General features: G+C 46.0%; 1 pseudogene; it reads right to left on the reverse strand.

Moving 5' to 3' along the window:
- Window positions 1-564: 564 nt before the first annotated feature.
- On the reverse strand, window positions 565-2,030 carry LOC6603886 (annotated as a pseudogene).
- Window positions 2,031-8,201: the final 6,171 nt, after the last annotated feature.

The following is an 8,201-nucleotide window of genomic DNA, read 5'->3' on the forward strand; positions in this document are numbered from 1 at the left end:
TTATATCACGTCGGGGTCACCAATGTTTGAGATGCCAAGCTTTTTTGGCACCTATGTATTTCAAAATAAAAAGAGATTTTGGGTTAAACTTTATAATTCGTATTTAATCTTGGTGGCTTAGCGGAAGCCGATTGCTTGCTATTGCCAGATGAACTTTATGCGAGATCGATATGCAACCAATGCGCAGAGGGGTTAGCATAGAACTAAAACTATAGACGACGGCGTTAGATCAAAGTGACTGCCGAAGTGGCGGCAGCAGATCAAAGTAGTTGCCGAAGTGGCGGCGGCAGAGAGCCCCTTTAGCGGGAGAGCGCAGCAGCTCTGCAGAAAGTCAATGCTTTACAACATATGTAGGCGGCTCTCTATGCTCATACAATAATAATAATTTTAAAGTTACGGTTATTCTTCAGCGGCTGGCCCGAACAAACACATAAATACACACATATCGACACATACAGACATATGTGAACCGCTATTTGGACGCAACAGTTATATGTACCGTTTTATTTTTTTTTTGGGTCGAGCAAATAATTCAAATAAATGCATTTGGATCACAAAAAGGAACTACAGCTCTTCTATCTTGTGAGTGCGTACTTCGCTGGCCGCTTGGGAAACCAAGTGCAAAAATTCCTCTACATCAAAGCGATAGTTTGTGAATTTGGCATGTGCGCCGCCTTCTGGATGATGACCCTCGTCTTGGGGGTAGACCAGTTCCCTCTGCTCCCAGGTACGATAGCGAACGCCCCGCAACCGAGCCAAATCCTTGTAGCAATTAGGATCCTCACAGTTGTACAGCTCAAAAATGCATGCCCAGTTGGGCAGGAAGAGTAAGTGTGTCAGACCGGCGCCATGCATTCCAATCAGAATGTCGGTGAAGGAAAGCCGCTCATAGGAGACGCGCTGGACCAAATAATCATCGTTTTCTTCCAGCTGAGACAGTAGATCCTGCTCATTGAGCACTTGACCATACTTTGTGTTTCGTAGTCTGCGTTGAGGCGGTTTGAAAGGAATCTGAAGGCGATGCAAAATGAACTCGGAGAAGGCGCGAAACAATGCGCTATTTGAGCAGCCCTGTATTATGTGCGTATTGTAGAACAGCCCAAAGATCATACGTGTCAGCAGCGGCAGCACAACGTTCCGAAAGCACACTCGCTTCCCCTCCAAATCACTCAAGGTCCAAACTGGTCGCTGGGAGAAGGCTTTGAACGTATCCCGGAACGGCGAGTCATATGGATAGGTCTCCCAAATTAGGATCTGAACATCGGTGTTAAAGGCGGCTGGGTGGGACTGGTTGACAAAGAGCGAAGCATACAAGTTGAAAAAGTCGCAGAAATGGTGATACATATTGTACGTAGCGTCAATTTTCATAATGAAAGTGGGCGTATTCACGACCAGGTCACACAAGCCACTCTCCAGCACGGGCTTCGGCAAGACTGCAAAGTTCCGCAGCTCAGGACCCCACGACTGCAGGGCAGATCCAATGTGTTCCATTTCTGCCGAGAGACGTGTTCGATTCAAATCACAGTGACCTAGCAGCTGGCCTGGACTCAGCACATCCATGTGGTAACGAATACGCTCCTCTCGCTGTGCCACGTCGCGGAGATCGAAGAGCAGATTTCGTCCCCGGCAGAAGCGGAGATATCGTGTGCATTCCAAGGAAGAGTCTGTTAGGTATTTGGGCATGCACATCGGAGTGAGCTCCATCAACTGTTGCTGTATGTAGCCGAAGTCAGCGTGGTAGTAGAAGGTCTGCACCTGAGCCTCCTTGCTTCGCGCCCATCCAGTGTGATCCCCGGCACAGTGGGGAAAACGTGCTTCAGCACTACAATCTCGCTCGTGGCCCCAGCAGGCGGACGAGGTTGATCTGGTCGTGGCGTTCGACGGCAGCTCGTGTTTCAGTTTTGGAAATGTGTTGAGGTAGCGTATAAGATGATCGGACGGCAAATTCGGCAAAGACAACGTGTGCTTTGCGTCCGGGGTCGTTTGGGCCACGGCCACGGCAGCCCGTTGAGTATTAGCAGGAGCAGCATAACTTTAAGTACTTCGTTGCAGGCTTCGATTTCTAATCGCACACTTTCGCGACTCGATTTCACAGCCAGTGCCACATCGAGAGCATCTTAAACTGCATTTCACGGCCAACAATGGCAGCGGCTCGGTGTTATGATCTCACTCGGCAGCAGCTTCGTGGCGGCTGCGCAGCGTCCGTTAATGGATAAGATGATTATGATTAAGTTAATTCAACAGCAGCCGCCGCTGTCCATCATTGTGATGAAGAACACGGCCGAAAACCTGACCTATATACATACATCTTTCGTTTACTGCAATCACTGTCGCCCCCCCCCCCCCATAAATAAATAGAAATAATACTGCTTTGTTGCGTAAAATCTTCATACACAAACATTATGGCAGAAAAAAGTAAATCCACTCTTGAAGACTTAAAGATTAAGCTCAAAAGTCGAGTAAAAAGCATTCGCCGCTTAGAGGATCGATTAGATCAAGGGTCGATTCCTTTGCAATTACCGGAATTACAATGTAGATTAGATTGTTTGAAAGCTTCAATTGAAAAGGCTAACCATTTGCAGGAGCAAATCGAGGACATAACAGGTGATGAAGCATATGCAGCCGAGTTGGAAGAGCTGATAATTGTCACCAAAGGAAAGATAATGTCGCTTATCGCCGCCTTTGATGCAGCAAGCGAGACGAAGCCAGTGTCTTCTTCAGCCCCAACACATGCTAGACTTCCGAAATTGGCATTACCCAAATTTAGTGGTAAACACTCGGAATTCAAAAATTTCATTAGCCTTTTTGAGAGACTAGTCCATAGCGACAACAGCATACCGGTGATCGAAAAATTTAATCATTTGATTTCATGCCTCTCTGATGAAGCATTAGGAACAATAAAGGCGTTCCAAGTCACCGAGGCAAATTATGAAAAGGCCATGACTGGCCTAAAACGAGTATATGACAACGATTATTTGATTTTCACGAATAATATTTCCACATTGTTCAATCTGCCGAGAATGTCGCATCAATCTGCATCATCTCTAAGAACTCTAATCGATACTGTTTCGTCGATTTACGGATCGTTACTGTCGATCGGAGATGATACAAAAATTTCGAATGCAATGCTCATTCATCTCGTTTTAAACAGAGTCGACCCAGTGACGAAACAAAAGTGGGATGAACAGCTTACTTATGAGAAGTTGCCGCTTTGGTCCGACTTTGAGAAAGTCTTGAATCGTCGATACCAGCATCTGTCTGCTGAAGAATCGACCAAGCCAAGGCAAGACAAAGTCATGCCAAGCAAGCAACATAATCGCAGTTCATTTGCTTGTTCTTCCACTTCCACCAACAGTAGAACTCAGCAAACTTGTAGCTACTGCAATTCAGGAGACCATGTAGTGTCAAATTGCCCTTCATTTTCGCGTCTCTCGGTGATGCAAAGGTTTGAGTTTGCTAAGTCGGCATCCCTATGCATTAATTTTCTGCGAAAAGGCCACGCTGTTGTAAAATGCAAAGCCAATAAATGTCGAGTGTGCAGCCGCTCACATCATACATTATTGCATCGATACACAGTGTCGGCTAATAGTCTCGCGTTGCCAGCACCCCAAGAGAGTCCTTCTCCTCCATCAAATCAGGATCAACCTTCCACGTCACATGTTTTGCATGCGACAGCGTGATTCTGACTACGTCGATCGTAAGCGTCCGAACTAAGAGCGGTGAACACATTCTGGCCAGAGCTCTGCTCGACTCTGAATCATAAACAAATTTCATTACCGAGGACCTCGCTAATCGCTTACAGATCCGTAGAGAGGAGTCCTGTATTAACTTGCTTGGAATTGGTGAATCTAATTCTCAAGTAAAGGATAAAATACACACAGTGGTGAAGTCGCGAATAAATGGTAGTGAGTTCTTCTTTGATTTTTGGATCCTGAAATCAATTTCAGGTTATCACCCTGACCAGTCAGTGAATGTGACTGACTGGCGAATCCCAGAGAACCTACCACTGGCAGACCCTTATTTCTACAAGCCACAAAGAATAGATATGTTAATTGGAGCAGAATCGTTCTTTGAATTATTAGCTGTTGGTCAAATTAAACAAGGTCCTGACTTTCCAACTCTTCAGAAAACCCTTCTTGGTTGGGTTGTGTCGGGAAAATATGTTTCCAGGAGTTCTGCTCCTCAAATTACAAACAGTTTGAGTTGCAGTGAAGAGTTGCTAGTATCCATCGATAGGACCTTGAAAAAGTTTTGGTCACTGTAAGAAATGCCATCTACCAAGAAAATTGCCACACCTGAGCACAAGCTATGTAAAGAACACTATCGTAAGACGACTCAGGTACTATCATCAGGTCGGTTCGAAGTAAGGCTCCCGTTTAAATCAGATCCAAATTGTTTAGGCAACTCCTTTGAGGTTGCGAAACGGCGGTTTTTGTCGCTTGAAAGACGATTGCATCGTGACCCTGAGTTGAAGAAAATGTACTTGGAATTCATGGAAGAGTACCTCTCCTTAGGTCATATGTCTCCTACTGACAATACGATTCCTCCTACTCCACACTACGTAATCCCTCATCAGTGTGTTCTGAGGCCCCAAAGTACGTCTACCAAGCTCCGAGTCGTGTTCGATGCTTCGTCCAAGACGTCCTCACAGGTGGCCTTAAATGATATTCTGATGGTGGGACCTACCATTCAAGAGGAATTATACTCGACACTGCTCCGTTTCCGTCTGCACAGGTTTGCCCTGACTGCTGATGTTAAAATGATGTATCGCCAAGTGATGGTGAACGAAGCGGATCGGCAGTTTCAGCTCATAGTGTGGAGAAGAGACCCTTCTGAATCCTTGAGATTATACAAGCTCAACACAGTAACCTATGGGACTGGTGTTTGAAAAGGTTGAGTGAGTCTGCGAAGCTCTCATTCCCTAGAGCTGCTAACGTTATTGGGTCCGACTTTTACGTCGATGACTTGTTGACTGGTGCTGCATGCGTAGAGGAGCTAAGGGCAATTAAGTCCGAAGTATCTCAGGTTCTTCAGACCGCAGGGTTTGAGTTGACTAAGTGGTTTTCAAAGTCACCCGAGATCACCGCATCTGAGAGCACAGCCAAACCCATAACAATCTCGGATTCAGAGTCGACAAAGGCGTTAGGAATCTCATGGATACCTACTGACGATGCCTTTAAGTTCAAAATTGACAATTCAGTTATGGGTCTCCGAGCGACAAAACGGAACATACTATCGGTGACATCAAAGTTGTTTGACCCCCTTGGTTTATTAAGTCCTATCGTTATAAAAGGCAAGATCCTATTGCAGGAGCTTTGGCTTAACAAACTAGATTGGGATGAGTCGATCCCGCTGCATTTGGAAACAGCGTGGAATAAGTTGAAAAATACACTATCTCAATTGGAAGACATATCCATATCTCGGTTTGTGTATTCCGATCCGATGTCACCGGTTCAAATACATGCCTTTGCTGACGCCTCCATGAGAGCGTATGGAGCGTGCGTCTATATACGTAGCAGAACTGCAGAAGGTTTAAAAGTATCATTGTTGACTTCGAAATCCAAAGTAGCGCCGCTCAAGACCAAAACGCTCCCAAGGCTTGAGTTATGTGCCGCTCACCTTCTCGCAGATCTCTGTCACAGAATCAAGCCCCTATTAAACGTGCCCATTGAACGAGTCGTTTATTGGTCGGATTCAGAGGTAACTCTCCATTGGATCCGGTCACATCCATCGTCGTTGTCGACTTTCGTTTCAAATAGAGTGGCTGAGATTCAAGAGTGGTCAGATGATGCTACGTGGCGTCATGTACCCACGAAACAGAACCCAGCAGATATTGTCTCAAGAGGTTGTGACGTCGACGAAATCGTTCAGTCGTTCGAAGGACCATCATTTCTGAAAGAGGAAGAAGAAAACTGGCCCAAGAACGCTCATTTCGAACACTCCGATGATCTTCAGCTGGAAAAGAGGAAAACTGCGGTCGGGTTGACCGCGGCGGTGCGAAGTTCGGAGCTGTTAGATGTCATCGAGGGATTCTCGTCACACCTCAAACTGCTTAGAGTGTTCGTGTATGTGTTCCGCTTTATAAGAAAATGTAAGGACCCAAGCCTAAATTTCGAAAAAACTATCTCACCGACCGAATACAATGAAGCTTTTTATAAAATTGTCGAAATCGTCCAGCATCACGAGTATCAAGGAGAAATTGAAAAGGTTAGGAAAGGATCTACAATTGGTCCTAGTCTTCAGCGGTTGAACCCATTCATCCATGAAGACACAGGGACTTGGTGCAACTTTTCGTATATCATACGATGCCAAGTTTCCTCTGCTTTTGACCAAGCGCTCGCAATTCGTGCGAAGCTATATTCGTCATCTGCACCATTCGAATTTTCATGTCGGCCCACGAGCACTTGTGAGCATCCTTCGACAGAGCGTGTGGATAGTGAACGCTCAGGAGGTCTGCCGTCAGACAGTTCGATCATGTATGCGCTGTCTTAAATGCAAGCCTCGATTGCTGACGCAACTCATGGGGAATTTACCCGCAGATCGACTCCGTGTTCTCCGCCCATTTTCAATTTGCGGCGTTGATTTTTGTGGACCAATGCACACGACATTGAAAATTCGCGGAAGGCCCCCATACAAGTCATACATTGCGCTTTTTGTTTGTTTTGCGTCCAAGGCGGTTCACCTAGAAATAGTTTCCGATCTAACCACTGACTGTTCGTCGGTCGCAGAGGATATCCCCAAGTCGTCCATTGCGACAACGGGACGAACTTCGTCGGAGCGAGCCGCCATCTCAGCGCTCTGCGGATCAGGCTCAAGGAGCAAGGAGACGCAATTCGCGACTTCGCGTCAAAGAACGGATACGAATTTGCGTTCATACCGCCGCGAGCTCCTCACATGGGAGGGCTATGGGAGGCAGGTGTAAAAACTGCCAAGAGCCTACTCCTACGGGCGGTAGGCAGCGCGCTCCTAACCGCCGAAGAGCTCGCCACAGTCCTCGTCGGCATCGAGGCCATAATGAACTCGAGGCCGCTGGGAGCCATCAGCCAAGATCCAAGCGACGACGAGGCCCTAACACCCGGGCACCTGCTGACAGGCGGATCGCTCATCGCCCCCCCCAATACTGCGGACTCCGGACCAGGAGAGTCTCAGTTGCTTGCGGCGATGGCGACTTGTCTCGTCAGTCAGGCAAGTGTTTTGGCAGCGATGGATATTTCAATATAGCGAATTGCAAATTCGGGGCAAATGGCACCAGCAGCAACCGAACCTCAAGGAAGGAGACCTCGTTATCGTGGCCGAGGACAATCTGCCGCCTCAGGAGTGGCCCGTGGGGAGGGTCATCGCCACGCACGCAGGAGAGGACGGCATGGTCAGGGTCGTCAAAATAAGGACTAGCACTGGAGCGGTTTTTCGGCGGGCCGATGCAGGCGTTCAACGGAGCCGGTGTTGCGTGACCTTCCATCCATGGCCACAATTATTAGTTATTGATCTGAATTATGAAGTCTAGTGTAAGTTAGGCTAGGGCAAAGCGGGAGCGCAATAAAAGCTCGCTCTCTCGCTCTTGGCGAATTCGCCCCGCTTTGCCACCGTAGGTTAGCTAGAGTAAGAGATTTGAATTGTGAAGAAAATATAGTTGTTCGCCAACCTTGAATTAGATCGAGCGTATCAATTTTTTCGCCCCGCCAAATAAATAATTTAAATTACAGCCACCCAAAGTTTTCGGTAATTCAATTAGAAAAACTCTTCTAATTTTGCAATCATTAATTGCACATCTTAAATCAAACACTTTGTACACTTTTTCGATCAAAACATTATTAATAAACGATACTTTAATATTAATCTTACATATATACGTCCGCTGTAATTAAATTGGCAAAGAAATTATAATTAATACAGCTTCTATTTGTTAAAGTTATAATTTTATTACTTACAATGCAATTTCCAAATGTAAACAAGCCCACTTCGTTGCCAGAAAATGTTGATTTCTTGTAATGTAAAGTGCCTTATCCATTTCTCTGTAACATTATGTAGAGTTTCCCAACCATGTTAAGTAGTGGTTCCGCTGTTAAAGGAACAGCTTTTAAAAATATTTGTAAAAGCGTTTAAATGTAAAATTGCGGAAACAAATAAACTTAGCTGAGGGTCACTTGCTGAAACCCGAAATAAAATCAATTAATAATTAAATCGACCTAATTGTCCACACA

This window comes from Drosophila persimilis, unplaced genomic scaffold (assembly GCF_003286085.1).
Source record: "Drosophila persimilis strain 14011-0111.01,24,50 unplaced genomic scaffold, DperRS2 tig00001100-arrow-arrow-pilon, whole genome shotgun sequence".
Classification (NCBI taxonomy): domain Eukaryota; kingdom Metazoa; phylum Arthropoda; class Insecta; order Diptera; family Drosophilidae; genus Drosophila; species Drosophila persimilis.